The following is a 15,935-nucleotide window of genomic DNA, read 5'->3' on the forward strand; positions in this document are numbered from 1 at the left end:
GACTCATTCAGGCGGCCAAGGTCGCGCGCAGCGCCGGTTGCTGCCTAGATGGCCGAAGGTCGCCGGCCTACCAGGAATCCCTTCGACCGATACCCGTGTGCACGAGACAGTCGAGGTGCCCGGACAACGTTGACACTCTCGTTATGTGAACTGCTCTTAAAGTGACACTTCGTACGTTCCTATACCGACAATAAGGCGGGTTGGATGCGGCTTCAATGGCCAGTAAAGAGGGTCAGCTTGGGACCTCGAATTTAGCAACAGTAGCTGCGCGAGGTGCTGTTAATAGCGCTGAATCGGGCGAGCCTTGAGACTAACGCCGAAGCGGCTTCTGCTAAAAGGAAGACCGGGGGAGAGTGTATCGCGTTTACCCCTTCTCACTTGTCCACGCTGCCAGGTACCTCTGAAAAGCCGCGCGTGGGGTCCGTCGCGTCCGCTGCTTTTGGGGAATAGTTACTTTTACATTCTTGGGAATCTCACCGGCGTTGTTGTAAGTAACCGCTAACTCTGGGGCATTGCATCCTTCAACCATGGCAGCTAAAAATGCTCTACTATTTCCTATCACCTTCCTGTGTCTTTTGACGAATAAACAGAAGTCTCCCATAACGCAGAGAAAGCAGAGCCACTGAAGAGTTCATGGTGAGTTATCTGTGGGGCAGGTGAAACACTACGGCCCACGTTGCCCGTGCAAGCAGCGCACCTTCCTTCGTACAACATAGTAGAAAATGGTCAACGGGGCTGTTAGCACAACGGCAGATGCATGACTGAGCTGGAAGGCATGCTCATATGCAGCTGCACTGAGACTGCCTCTTTTCTGTGTGAGACCAGTCGCGCATGGTGCGGCCACGTAAAAAAAGGACTCACCCAGAAGAAAGGAAATGCAGTGCTGGGCGTGAAACTCCTATATCGCACAGCTATTGGTGAATTGGACACCCATTACGGTGGGAACATGAAAGCAACACGACGCGTAACGAGTAACAGGGCTTGTCACAATGGAGATGAACACGCTAGAAAAATAAATATATAACGAAAAGCACGACTGAACAAGCCGTCCGCGACAAGTTCGCGATGCCAGGACGCCGGCTCTCAAGCCAAGGGTGCCACAAAATCTGAAGCGAGGGCAGGGCATGCGGGATCATTATCGCCTCCTCAGCGGGAAACAAAAACGAGTGAGCGAGATTTGAAATCGCGAAAGCGCGCGAAATGGTAGCTTTCTAACGAAGCGCTCCGCGACAGAGGGGGCCCCAATATTCTACCGAGGATAGGGCAGGGGTGAAAGGAGAAGGCAGAGGCGAGTTGCGTGGCGTAATCTCTGGCCGCTAATGGGGCGCCCCGGTGGAACCCGTTAACGTGCCGACTGTCGCTCGAGCCACGCACGGCATGCGCTGAGCGTGGACGTCAGTCAAGAAATGGGCGATTCAAATGAGGGGAAAAGTTCACTTCGGCAACTCGTTCGCTCAGTGCTGGTTAGGGCGCTTCACATTTTCTCCCTGTTTTTCGCGCTCCTCAGTTCTTCGATAGCACTCCTTCGAAACCGAGGCGTGCTCGTTTGCCAGGCCTGCTAGTTGCGCACGCCCGAGAAGATGCCAAGCCCCCGTCGTGCGATGCGACTCTTGTAAAAAATAAATAAAAGAAGGAGCAACGCAGCTTTCCCAGGCGAATCTATCGGGAGCCCTTTGTGTCGCACCTCCTCCCGGCCACTTGTTACGTTCCCCCCTTTCGTGTCAGCCCCCGTATACGGTCCTTCTCCTTTCCTTTTTTTCACCGCGCGAAAGACAATGCTCGCTCGAGGATTGTTACTCCTAAAGACGGCGACGGTCGCATGCTGTTCAAGCCTGGGAAGAAACGCGTACTGCGTCCAAGAGGCGTCGCCTTGCAAAGAGATTGCTCCTGTAAATGGGCCTCCGAGGGGCTCCTCTTGCAACCGGCTCGCTGAGGCTTTCTTTGGCGGCGGGGCCCTTAATTTGGGGAGGAGCGGCACGTTGTGCCTTTTTTGCCCCTGTTGAGGCGCCCCCTGTGCGGGTTTTTCTTTTTTTTTTTTTCATTCCTCCGACAGCAGCGCTTTTAGTTTTGTCGTTTTTTTTTGTTTTTTCTTTCGCCCGATGTTTTTCTAGTCTCTTCGTTTTCGCTGCAAGATAAAAGCTAAGCGCTTCAATTGTGTGGGCCTTGACTGATGTGCACGGCATTTTGTATTTATTTTTTTTTTATTCTCTGGCGCGGACACTGTCTTTTTTTGCCCGGTTTCCGTACCACTTACTTTTCGCTTTTGCGTGCAATGCAATCGCTGACAATATTTGTCACTGCAAGTAACACAGGCCTAATTTGACGTTGGAATAACATTTAATACACCGCCTTTAGCAAGTACTTTTGCAGACCTCATGATGAGAGGTTAGTCGTCGAAAAGACAACAACAAAAAATGTCGGCTGCCCACCATTCTTCTACAGTATGCATCATGCCCAAGTTGGCACGCACCATTACTTAAAAATAGAGTTTTACACGCCAGAACTGCAATCGCGCCGTGACGTACGCTCAAGCGGAAAGCTTCGGGCTACTTTTTTATTTATCTTTTATTTATTGAATACTGCGGACATGCTGTATGTCCAAGCAGGAGAGGGAAATACATACAGGAGGAAAAAGCAAAGCATGTGCGATGTACCGAACAATATAAATATCACAAAACAAGCAACGCAAAAGTACAATTGAAAACGCGGTTACAGTACAGCTACTAGACCAACAGTGAAAATCAAGAATGATTACAAAGTAACGGAGAGTTCTCCGGTAGAGCATTCCATTCAGAAACTGTTCTCGGAAAAAAAGAAAACTTGTAGGTATTTGTGCGTGCAAAAATAGGTTTCAGGCTAAGGGCATGCTTATGGTTCGAGGCTCGTGTAGAATCATTAACGATGTAATTTTCAGGTCGGATACCAAGTCGAGAAAAGTATAATGAATGAAGGAAGTTCAGACGGGCTTTCTTCCTTCTATCTGCAAGTGGTTCTAAGTCTGCGAGTTCCAACATGGCGGAAGGAGAGTCTAGGCGCCTGTAACGGTTGTAAATGAATCGTGCCGCAAGACGTTGCATTCTTTCTAGTTTTTGGATGTCATCTATCGTGTACGGGTCCCATGCAATGCAGGCATATTCGAGACTTGGCCTTACAATAGATTTATATGCCTTCAGTCTTAGGGCACTAGGGCAACCACTCATCCGAAGCTTCAGAAGTCCTAACTTTTTGCGGGTGGAGGAACATATATTTTCGATCACATAGCTCGGTCCCAGCACTCCAGCGTGCATTAAGTGTTTAAAAAGAATGTGCAGCGTTGCAGAGAAATGGGACCAAGCATACTGCCATGAGCTAATTGTAGCGGCGATCACCTTTTTTTCTTTAAGTGCGTATATTTAATGAACACATGAGATCGAAGAGGCTTCAAAAGGTGACCAGGCTCCCAAATAACCGCCAGTGGCTGCTCACTAACTCAGCGTGCAACCCCAGCAAAACAATAGACTCACAAGAAACGAAAAATGGACACCACGGAGCTAGTCCTCGCGCGCACCTCGTTTCGTTGGTCGCACAGTGGCGTCAGCGTGTACCGACTTGGCCAGCTTCCGACCCTTTCCGCAGTTCACTGGCTCTTGTCTCTCAACGAGCACCGAAGCGTGGCTCTGTGCTAAGCAGAGTGCGCTTTAATTTTTAATGCCATCGTGCTTGAAAGCTTCGTTGTGATGACGAGCTGTTGAGGGTGTTTTCTTGTTTTCTTGTCTGGGCTTTTTCTTTCTTCCTTCCTAAAAAAAAAAAAAATATCAGATGAGGGAGGCCAAACATTTCTATCCAAGCTAACCTGAAGCAACTGTTTCTGATAACAAACTAGGCCATTTCGAACGAGACGAGAGCACTGAAGGCAGTACAGAAAAACTGATTATTGTCGTTAAATTGTCGTTAAACTCCATACTATTCGCGACTATATGTAATATCTAACAAAATCCATTTTGGATTACTTCGCTACAGCGTTCCACTCCTCTCTCTCCCCGTCCCCGCTTTTTTTTTTTTTTACGTGGATACATCCGAGCGTGGCTTTTTGGGCTTGTTGGTACATAGTTCCAATACACTGTAGCGCAGCAAAAGACCAGATTTCCCACAATTTGAAAAGAATTGGTCAACGAGCGAATGCAACCGTCGTGTTCTCGACGCCGAAAAAACTTGCAACGTTGTGCAAACTGGGAAAAACAAACACCAACAAAGCGCGCGGATGCGCAACTAGGCACCAGAAGCCCTACGTCACGTGCGATGAAGGTGTTGTGTATAAAATTCCCTTGTCATGCGGGAAACACTATATCGGCCAGACGGGGAGATGTCTGAACGAGCGCCTAATGGAACAGGCTCGCAACGTCAGAAACGGGCAAGGCGGATCGCTGGTTGACCACATTCTCGCATGCAAGTCAAAAACCTGTAAGCCTTTCTTTGATAAAAGTGTCGTAATAGGAAAAAGCAGAGAAAGAGTAACGCGCGAAATCATCGAAGCTGAAAAGATAAATAGGTCAGGATGCTCGTGTGTAAGCACACCTTCCATTCTCCTCTCAGATAAAGAGCTTGTTTTTCTGAGGAATTGATACTGTTCGCACATGTGATTACCATTTTCTGGCGTATAAATGTGATGCTTCAGGAGAATAAAATCTGTTGGAAGTTAGCGCTCGTGGTGTTCGTCTCTCGTCTCTTGTGTCCTCGTCTTTTGCTGCGCTACAGTGTATTGGAGACACATCCGAGTTGCGGCACTTCGCAGGTAGCGGGGAAAAGTGCCGACTGCCCAAGCGGAGTACTGCTCTCGTTTTAAATTCGTTAACCCCTCGTTTGCTTCGGCGATCGTCGTCGTTCGATGTCTTAGTTCGACGAGTGGGCTGATGCTGCAGGGATTCGACGACGTGCCCACCGGACGTCTGCAGCCCGGGCAGAAGCGCTCACAGCCACGACACGCCTGTGCATCCCCCGCAACGGAGATGCCTGGCGTTAGTAATCGATGTCACTGTTCAAAAAGGACGCCGCACGAAAACTGTCTGCCTCACTCTTCGTTCGTCCCTAGTTTAGCTATTGCGACTTCCGTCGCAAACCGGTTTGATTCTTCCCACCAGTGCCAAAGCTTTAGAGGAGTGAGGCCAAAACTCTTTCCGTTCGAAGCACTTTTTTTTTTTTCGCTTACGATCGTTTATCGCGGACTGTGGTAGACTTGAAAGTGGCTGACGGTTCACAATTATATTTCGCCCGGGAAGAATCGAGCAGCCCCGCAGAATTTGGAGGGAGCTGCTCGATTCCTCTTTGGCATTCCGCCCGCACGTTATACGTCGCGGTAGAAGAGAAAGAGAGAGAGAGAGAGTTTAAAGACACGAGGGACGTATACGGCGGATTACGGCTTGGCGCAGGGCTAGTAACGGAGCTTAGTTTAAACAGCCTGAGGATTTGGAACTTCCGGAAGAAACAAATAAAACGAGCTGCAAATGTGTATCCTTGCGTTTTGCGTCGCCGTGTGGGCCGCACTACGGAGCGTATACGCGCGATGCTGAGTTGCACTGCCTAGCGACAGCTGTCAGCACCGGTGACCTCTCCGGAGAAACTGGCTGTCATATGGTCACTGCGACGTCAACCGCCACGGGGCGCCTCTGTTTTAGGTAAAATGTAACGCAAAGCGGAGGAAAACAAACAAAAAAAGCCAGACCAGGACGAGACTGCCTTTACGACCTACACAATAGTTAGTTTAGAATAAGCTGCAGATGAAAAGAAGATGCAGGGCGTGTATGTGTAGTGGATGATTAGCAAAAGTAGCCGGGCAGCCGAGCCAGTTGCAACCGCTGAGGGCACAAGACGTCCACTTTCCCGAACTTCAGCCGCGGTGGGCTGTGGATCACCCTGCGGAAAGGCGAGTAAGTGTGAGCTGCAGGGAAGGTGATATAGTAAACTGCAAGGAAATGGAATTAGCGAATACAAACGAGAAATTTAGGATAGACAAACCTGAACGCGTAGAAAAATTTGCATAGTAATTTGCGCGGCGCGGTAGCCCGGCAACAGCCTCGTCTCGGCGCTGCGCTCACCGGTCGTGCCATGGTCATTTTTTTATTATTATTTGCTTTCTGGCCTGCCGTGCTTTCAACTTCCGTCAAGCGGCGTCAACTGCTTGCTCGTCGTCATTATTTTTTTGCGTCGTGCGATCGCTCCGTGCACGTGGTTCTCTCCGGAGAAATGTGGGAAATCTTCCTCTATTCCGGGCGCTTAGCAGAAACGAGGATGAGGCACTTCTCTCCGTTCCGGTCCCCTGGAGGAATTATTAAGTGCGGCCAGTCTGGTAATTGCTGCTAGCGGTTTAACGCTTCTCGCTGTTTTTGTTCACCGTTTGTTACGACAGGTTTTGTATTTTTCAATTACCACTTTTTTTGTATGGATGACGAACTGGCGTTTATTTTTACTTTCTATCTTTTTCCTGGGGGATAACTTCCTCTCTTGCTTTTCTGATCGCTCGTCTTTGATCGCTGGTGCCACTGCTTGCCACATCTAAGAGGACGCCAGAGTCTTTGAAGACTTTACCTATAGCTGGTGTTCAAGAAGAATGCGTGAGTCTGATGCAAGAATAAGAGAGAAATAAGATAGAAGTGATTAGCGTCCTCAGTAGAAAAGGTTATTATAGGCTCTGGTGTTCTACCTTTTTTTACACCTCCGGCATGCACGACGCGTCGTCAAATGTGGGCAGAAAACCTTCCAAACAGTTACTACATGCCTATTTTTATTTTGAACGTTAAGTGGAGCTTGAGAGAAAATCTGCAAGCGCAAACTTCGCCACTGAGCAGAGGGCCACACAAGGAAAAGCGCTTAAGTAGCGCCACGGTGAGGAGACGAAAAGTACCTTTTTACGCGCTGCGAAACAAGGGGGAGATCAGAAGCAAGCAGTCAGAACCGCTTCATCGTGGCTGCAGTCGCAAGAGAAACTGCAGGAGACGCGCGTATCATCAAAACGCGAGCGTATTAAAACGAGAGCGAGCGAGGAGGGAAACGGCAGCAGGCGCTCATTACGGCTGCGCCGCGCTGACGGGCGGCGAAGTGCTGTAGCGGCCCTTGGAGGCGTGAAACAGCACCTGTCCAAAAGTTTCTCGGCGGCCGCGCGCGTATAGTTAGCGGCGTACGCTACGTGACATCATTATTCTTAGCTGCACGAGTGGACGGCGAACGGAGGAGGAGGAGGGGGAGGACGCGCGCAGCTGCGAGCCGACGATGGCGGCCAGAAAGCGCTTCGGCAAACAGGCGGCGGCGACAAGATGTACCTCCGGGGGATTAGCGAGGATTTCGGGGCTTTCGTCTGCGTAAACGGCGCGTCGTCGCCATATTCCACTCCTCCCCAAAGCCTCCGGGTCTGCCGCCGACTTGATCCACAATTCCCGGCGGGAGAAGAGGAGCCGGTGGCGCAAAGCCCGACGCCGCCGGTGTGTGTAACGTGCGCGGCGAGCGGCGGACGCGCTTAACGGGATTTCGCGCGCGGTGAATAATCAGCGCGAGAGAAAACAAGACGGAGCTATCGCCGAAACAGAACCGGACAGCCGCCCGGCCGGAGGATAAAGCGGGCACTGCTCGCGCGAGAGGCGGTCGACGGCGGCCGATGCGCAGTGCCGACGAGCCAGTTGAGACTGGTGCGAGAAGAGAACGCGTCTCCCGGTATGGTGCCTATATGCGCCGCTGCCACGGAGTAATTAAAAGTGGCATGCGTCTGGATGGAGCAAAGATGTGGCTCGGCACTGAGGCGAGTGCGAAGAATAAGTCAACAACGGCTGCGTATGCCAGGCTGCAAAACGGGCGTAAAACAGGAACAGCGCGGCAACGATGCAGCTCACATGAGCGGTAACCTTTTGCGCGTCGCTTCTTCCCCAAATGCTTTATTACACTGTACGCAAACTGAACGTCTTTTCGTGCAGCCTGAAGGACTTCACGGTCTTTTTGAGGGATTGAAATAGCGCAGTAACTGTCTCTCTTCTCAGTGGACGCCTCAAATGCGCCGTGAGGGAAGGGAGGAAGGTGGGAGTAAAAGGAGAAAGAGAGAAAGAGGTGCCGCGGGGGCTCCGGAATAATTTCGACCACCTGAGGATCTTTAACGCGCACTGACATCGCACAGCTCACCGGCGCCTCTGCCGTTTCGCCTCCATCGAAATGCGGCTCTCGCGATCGGGTTCGAACCCGGGTACTCATTTCTCACTAGCCGAGCGCCCTCGAATGGCTTTTTTGAGCAGGTGCGCACAACTCCCGCGGCTGTGTCTCAGGTTGTATAACGCTCGCAAAGCTTGTGAATGCGGTCAAATTTGCGACAAGGCGAGCAGCTCACGTCGCTCACGGGTGCGATCGCCATTGCGGAGGGCGTCTCCAAGCGCCCACTCAAAGTATTGCGGTGCCAGAGCCGCTGTCGCCATCATTCCACTCTCCGCATTCGTGAGCGTCGGAAAGGAGCGAGCGCCCGAGGCAGCCGCGCCAAACGCGTGGCTCCCGTCGGAGGCCCCGGAGCGCGCCCCCTCCTCGATGGTCGAGCAGGGGAAGCTGCTGCAGTGACAGTTTGGTCCCGGCGAACACAGCCGGCGTACCCTCGACCGTCGTCGCGCGCCCCGGCAGCCAAAAATCGAAGCTATCTCGGGGTTGCAGCTTTTTCAGCGGGGGCGGGAAGGGGACGAGACGGGCGGAAATTAGCGGTCGCCCCGGCCGCCGCTCTCGGCACATCGACGCGTCGCCTTATCGGAGATTCCGGCCGCTGCTGGCTTGCTCATCCTTCAAGGGGGCGATGCCGCTCTCGGCGCGTTCGATTGGCGCACCTGCATATGCGGGAGGCCGACTTCTCCCGGTTGAAGGGGACCGTCTGCGGTCGATGTTCTCCGAGAAAGACGAGGGAAACGCTGCAAACAGCCACTTTCCAACGCAGATATAGCGCTCGCGCAAACTTGGAACGGAAGTTCCTGCGCGAAGTAGAATCGAGGCTACGACTTCTAGCAGTAACCATATAGGTCATGTCTGTGCAGCGAGCATGCTGGTGACAGAGAGTTGATTCACTGCACTAAGGAATTCCTGGGACGATCCTACCCTTTCCTTGCAGCCGCCATTGTCGAATCGAAGTTGGCTATCATCAGCATCTAGAAATTCACGCGCAGAGGCGGGAGTTTACGCATCCACTTAAAAAAACCTACATTCTTTAGCGACACGCCACCAAGCGATGACGGGTCCATGTGCGAAGTCCCCGCAGGACTTGTTTCCCAGCGAGGCGCGTGATTCGCCAACTTTTGTTTCGAGTGTACCCTGTAGCCTACCCAGGGTGCTGGGCAACTTACGCGCCTGGACGTTTTATACATGTGCTTCATTCCCACGTTTACGTCTCTAATCGGTGCATACTAAGTAGGAATGCAATAACAGAGAAGTTAACTGCAAATTGAGCCGCGTAGATGTGCCACCCTTTTATTCTTTTCATCTGGAGCGGTGACCGAGTCCGTGCAGCAGATACTCTTCAAATAACGTCACTGAGCCCCTCCCGCCAGTCGTTATCCAGAACAGAGCGCATGCGTTGGTCGTACACCGACGCGAGCGGGCAGCGTGGGTCTCCGGAGTGGTGAGTGCGGGAAAGCTGTCGCCCGCACGTCGAGGGCAGGTCCGGCGCCCCTGTCCCCTCTCTGCGAGGCACAAGTGAGCGAATTTTATCGAGAAAACGGGCTGGGCGAAAGAGCCTTGTTACACGCCTTGGTTGCGCGCGCGAAGGGAAGCGAGCACAAAGGCCGCGATAAAAGCAGCGTGTCACTGTTGGAACGAATGATCCGAGGACTGCAGACTGAAACCCAGCAAAAAAAAAAGCCGGCGCGCCGGAAGGTCCTCATTATGGCCAGGCTCTGGCGTGCTCGCTAACTGGACAGAAAACTGGGCGCGCCAGCAAGCGCTCCCCGCCGCACTGTTTCCCACCCGGTGCTTTCTCTGGGATCTCTTTATTGTTTTCCGCTCCTTCTTGGCCACTTCTCTTTGCACTGTTGTGCGCTTCAACCGGATTGCCTTTCCCCTACCTGCGCCGCGCTCACCTCGCAGGTGCGTCCGCCCCCAAGGCACGCTTCTCCAGAAGGACGCCGAGGCGTCCAAAGAAACACAGCACTCGCCGGTGGCCACGAAGTCGCCCTTCTTGTGCAGGACGCTCCCTTTGCCGTTCGAAACAAATCTTCCCATATATAGATAGATATACATATATAGATAGATATTTGTCTCTGTGTCATAAATATAAGGATAGCAAAAAAAAGGCCTTGAAGCGGGACAAGCACTAATGATTAGAGCGTTCAGATGTTCGCACGCCCGAGTAAATTCCAGCAGGACCGGGGAAGTTCGCTTCCACGCTGCTGAAGACGATCCGGACCTGGCGCGACGCCGGTAACGATCGCCTTTGAGACAGAGACTTTCTCGATGACCGTGTCACAGATCTCAATTGAACTGTTTGACTCTTTTTTTTTTTTGTCGCTGTATTTGACGCAAGTCTCGTCCCGAAGGGTACTGCGTGTTCTGCTTTCATCGAGCTCTCCATGTTTATTTTCTTCTCCCTCCGCCTTTGAGGATATTGGCTTGGCCTCCTCGCGCTCTTTAGAGTTTCCGTGGCGAAGTCTCTAAAAGGTTTATTCGTCTTCATACTAGATAATAACCACAGCGTTCAAACCTGTCGCCTGCAAGGTTAGAGGCCGGATCGAACGCTACTGGTCACGTTTTGGGTTTTGCGGGCAGAACAGTCATAGACTGCTAACACAAAAACGCGGCAGGGCAGCCATTTTGAGCAAGAATCACTCATTGCGTGTGAGCGCAGAAAACTTTCGAAATACTTTATCTTCGCGACGACTGTCAGGGGGAATATAAAGAGACTTCGGGAAAATTAAATCCAGTAAGCTAGAGCATGCCGCTCTTGACAGATGCCACTCTGCTCTTTGCCCCAGCTGAACAAGTATGTGCGATGACTTCGCATCAGCTGGCCACCGTGTAAATGGAAAGAGTATTGTGGGCGTGAATGTTGCTGAATGGGGGCTGCGACTTCACCGTAAACGTGGGCACCGACATAGAAAAGGGCAATTTTACGCGCAGCTGTTACTGGCCCATTTCGAGGATTAGTGGCGTCGGTGTGGCCGTGACCAATCACGTGACCACCCCGTGTGCGCAGGCCGTGCCTCACGCATCGTGCAACCTGCGTTGTCATAAGGTTTGCCGCGCGATCGTAAGACGCTTCAAAATGCTTCGAAACGCGTGTCGGACACTAGTGGTGCCCGCGTCGATGTAGGAGTTATAATCAGTTTTTACGAAAGACGAGGTAGCAGCCATACAGCGGGTGGACAGCTAGGCAATCCACTCCTTGAAAGGCAGAGATTAAGGAAGGGCTGCAGGGGTACCGATTTGTATATTCGGTAATGCGTTATAACTATTAGAGCGCAACTGTAAACAACTCACAAGATGTTTACGACACTCGGCAGTAGTAATCGAAACCCGCCGCCCGCGCATAAGCTCAGCACCGGCGATGCCAAGATCCAGCTCTGAAAGCTGCCGGACCAGAAGCGCAGCGCCAGTGTCGACAACACACAGCTGCGAAAGCCGCTTTACTACTTTAGTTGGACTTAAAAATGCATAATTTCTTCATTCAAAAGCATAAATCGCCCACAACAGCTGCGTTATAATAACGACCTACCGAGCATCGTGATCAACTCCTCGGGTTAACAATTCGAGAGGTGGCTCGGACATCACGTCCACGTCACTAATTACGGCTAAATCGAGAAGGCGGCTGTAGTCGGAACCCAAGAACGAAGTGGCAAACGCGCCTCAGAGGAGCCCCTCAAGCCAATGGCGTCGATCGATTCTCATGACGTAGTGGTTAATCCCTTTGTACTTGCTGTATCATGAAATCACAGAGGGTGGCAGATGAAAGGGGATTACGTGCGGCGTCATGAAAATCGGTCGACGCCATTCGCGGGAGGTCCTCCTGTGAGGAACATCTGCCGCTTCGTTCTTAGTTGTATCCTTCTATAACGCAGTGGCGTTTATGATATGGTCCGCCATAGTGCGCTGAAGTACTGGCGACTGGGCATCATTATTCTCTCGACGGTGAGAGAAGGCGTCTTGTGGAAGTCCTACGAGGCGCAGCCAGTCCTGCTGCTACCGGGTCGCTGGTCAGCCTTGTAGAAGCTACAGCGATAGTTTCGCCTAGGCAGACACCATGCAAACATCTCGGACGCTTAAACATCTCGGACGCTTCTTCTGTCAGAATAAATGAATCCATTAATTGCAGCGGGTACCGCGACTGCGTAGCCCCGGCGTCGATTTTAATCGCTGGCTTCGTTCGCAACCCGGGCTGATGGACAGCAGGGCTTCCAACGGTTTCCATTTAAATTTGGTTGGTTTGGTTGGTTTATGGGGTTTAACGTCCCAAAGCGACTAAGGCTATGAGAGACGCCGTAGTGGAGGGCCCCGGAAATTTCGACCACCTGGGGTTCTTTAACGTGCACTGACATCTCACAGTACACGGGCCTCGAATTTCTCCTCCACAGAAATTCAACCGCCGCGGCCGGGATCGAACCCGCGTCTTTCGGGACAGCAGCCGAGCACCATAGCCACTGAGCCACCGCGGCGGCTTCATTTAAATTTAAATCTTGAACAAAAACATGAGACACAATGGTGTTTCTCGCAAAGCTCTCGACGTTCATTGCAGCTGTGAGGGATACATGGCATACGCAGCGGATCTTGTTTCTTTAGCCGCCGCAGATCCCGGTCTCCGCTGTGTATCTGCTGCGAGGCTGTAGGGCTCGCGAGGATATAAGCCGAGGATCCGCGCGGGATCAGTACGAGTTTCGGCGTGGCGATAAGGTAGGCCTAGCTGCGTCCCCACTGCGCTCGTTGCGTCGAGCGTGCGTTGGAGTAAGACGTTGACGCGCATTGGGCTGAAGTTTTGCACAGTGTAAGGCTCGTAATTACTGAATTAGCACGGAAGCGTCGTATGCTTAGCATAGACCACTTGCCCTAACAGCACTCAGCTGCGTCAGCTTGTCATCTATTTTACCAGCGACGCCGACTCAATGCTGCCAAGCATCTGCCTTGTGGATATAGTGCGAATCAGGCGCCTTGCTGCCTTTAATCTACAATAGTCAGCACGGTATAAACAGAAACATTTAAGCCGAGACTCTCACGTGGCGAACTATACGAGCAAACCATTGAAAAAGGCAAAAGAATACATGTGGTGAATAGAATCCTTCAAAAACTCCTTTTTTCCAAGAACTGTCCGCCGGTGGAACGCTCTAGCTTCTGATGCTGTGGAATCCATGACTGCCGAACCTTTCTTATCAAAACTGAAGCGTCTACATTAGTTAAACCAAAGTGTCGTTGTTCGCGCGACGTCTGAGGTACCATATTTATTTCTTTCTTATGAATAATTTTCTGTTGTAGTTGGCATCTTGTCTGCTGATGCAGCAGTGCCCGCTTGTACAAACCACTTTTGTCCTTTCAGTGTTTATCTGCCCCAGTAGGCGGACCATTAACGTGTTCTGTATTTCTTTATTGTGCCTTTGAACGCTTATTTTCTGCTGCTTTGTTTTCTTTACTGCGTTCGTCCACTGCTGCCTAAAGCCTTCAGCGAAGGCTGTCAGTATTTGTGAAACAAATCCCATATTGTGCTAGGTCGACAGTGTTTATGTCATGCTTGTGGCATTTGTATGGCCACTGTTTGAGCATGAAGACCGCTGGTAATACAGAGCTTAATCATTCCGTCGTACTGGGGTCAATAGTTGGAAATGCAGTCGTGTCACTTGCACGAAGCTCTCTTAAATAGTAAAGAGTGTGAGATGAATTCAGCACCCAGACGTTTGAGAGCGGCGCCACCGCTGCGCGAACGAAGTGCTTTATAGGGCCTTGCAGAGCCTTGAAGAGCCCTATAGAGCCCTATAGAACCCTACAGAGCCCTGCAGAGCCTTCTAAAGCCTTGTAGAGTATCCTATAGCCATATCAGGGTCACAGCCCTGTGCAACAAAATTACGTATTCTTCGTCGATGCGAAGGCCATCCGCGCTTGTGTCGTAACAAGTATTCGCAACATTTCACCAAACATTTTTATTTCAACCGATTCAATCTGGCAGCAGTCAGCATCCGAAGCAACTGCTCATATTTTAACCCGTCCTTGTGCTTCATCTGGTGAAGTGAGTGAAATATTGGTGAATAAAAACTGAATAAACGCCACTAGTTATATATAACCGCCAAATTTAGAGTCATAGGAAACTTTTTGACAAATGACAGAGATTTTATGAAAGTGCATTAAAATTAATGGCAACGTAAACAACGTTTCTTTCCCCGGTCTTCTCTTCTGCTCGTGTTTGGCGACAACTGCTCCGTTTTTGTTCCCCTTTTCAAAGTTCCGCGAGCAAATCACGTTCGTAGCCCAAAGAAGGGCGAGCGAAAAAAAAAAGGGGGGAAAAGCAGGAGGGAGAAGTCGAGTGTGCGGCTCTTTCTTTTACCTTCGTCAAGTTTCAATGTTTTGTTTCCGCTTTCTTTCTTTCCTCCTCGGTCGGACGCTGCCCGCAGAAGGGGAAGAGCCCAATCCGATGGCGGCGCACAGCAGCGGCCGCCGCGACAGCTGGCAAAGCCAGTCGCCGACTGCCGCAGCAGCCATGGCGGGCGGAGGACGGCGACAGAGACCGGGACTCTCGGCAAACAATGAACGAATGAAACGCCCCGGGGAAAGGAAGAAGGGGCGCGCGAGAGGAGAGCGGCGCAGAGGGGAGCGAGGCTGCCTGCCGACGGGAGCGGAAGAGCAGGCGCCAGCAGCGATGGTAAGTCGGCGCAGTTTTGGATTTGGACGCTTCGTCGAGTCCGCAGAATGTGTTGAAGCCCGCAATCCTCTCTTATTCTTAGCACTCCTCACCCCAAACGTTCCGCAGTTCTCCCTCGACCCAGCCTCTCTCCTCCTTTCCTTTCGTCTCCCTCGCCTACCGACCGCGGGCTCTCTCTCTCTCTCACACACACACACACACACGCACACACGCACGCACGCACGCACACGCACGCACGCACGCACACACACACACACACACACACACACACACACACACACACACACACACGCGCAGACGCAGACGCACACACGCGCGCACACACACACACACACGCACGCACGCACACACACACACACACACGCACGCACGCACACACTCCTCCCAATTTCAGGACGACTTGTTCTGGCATGGCCTGTCTCGGGGTGGCTTACGTTGAGGGCCGCAGCAGCACCGGAATCAAAATGTCAGCCTGGCCTACTGTAATGCAATAAAAGGTGACAAAGAGGAAAAGAAAAAGAAATGGCGACGGGAAACTGGTGAAAGAAGCACAAAACGCGCAGCCTTTGTTTATCGTGGAGAGTGAGAGTAATGGTTCGGCTCCATGTGATTGCCAGAGTGACCTCCGGAGCCCCCGTAACCGTGACTGGGCTGGGATGTACGGAAGTTCAAAACTCGCAGTCAGTGCTGTCGTTATCACGACTGTAGTTCGAACGACGTATGAAAGTCCACCTGCAAGATAAATATAAAGAAAAACACCTCCTATGCAGAACGACCTAGAAACGAATCCCGGTGCCATGAGGCAATCAGAATTTTTAATGTTTGCAAGCATCCCTCGGCGCTTGGACCTTGACTTTCTGAGAGGACCCAATTACGTTTGGAGAAGGAGCAGTGAAAGGGTGATTAGGCCGTATACGGGCCATGCGCGCCGCTCTGAAACCATGGATGGTGCAAGCAACATTTGTGCGCCTGGTGAGGAGCAGGGTGTTTGCTTCTGGCACATGAGTGAAAAATTAGCGCCTGTGTCTCGTCTTCGTTCTTTCTTGGGGTTTGGATGATTTGGCGCTATTTTTTCACCAATTAAAGTATAGTTCAGGACAAGGCTCGAGTGACGGGCTTG

At 51.6% G+C, this 15,935-nt stretch overlaps 1 pseudogene; it reads left to right on the plus strand.

The window, feature by feature from the left end:
- The first annotated feature begins 14,575 nt into the window (after positions 1-14,575).
- The window catches only part of LOC149353102 (uncharacterized), a 32,921-nt pseudogene continuing 31,561 nt past the window's right edge, over positions 14,576-15,935 (plus strand).

This window comes from Amblyomma mixtum, chromosome 3 (genome assembly GCF_055824585.1).
Source record: "Amblyomma mixtum isolate Tamu chromosome 3, ASM5582458v1, whole genome shotgun sequence".
Lineage (NCBI taxonomy): Eukaryota > Metazoa > Arthropoda > Arachnida > Ixodida > Ixodidae > Amblyomma > Amblyomma mixtum.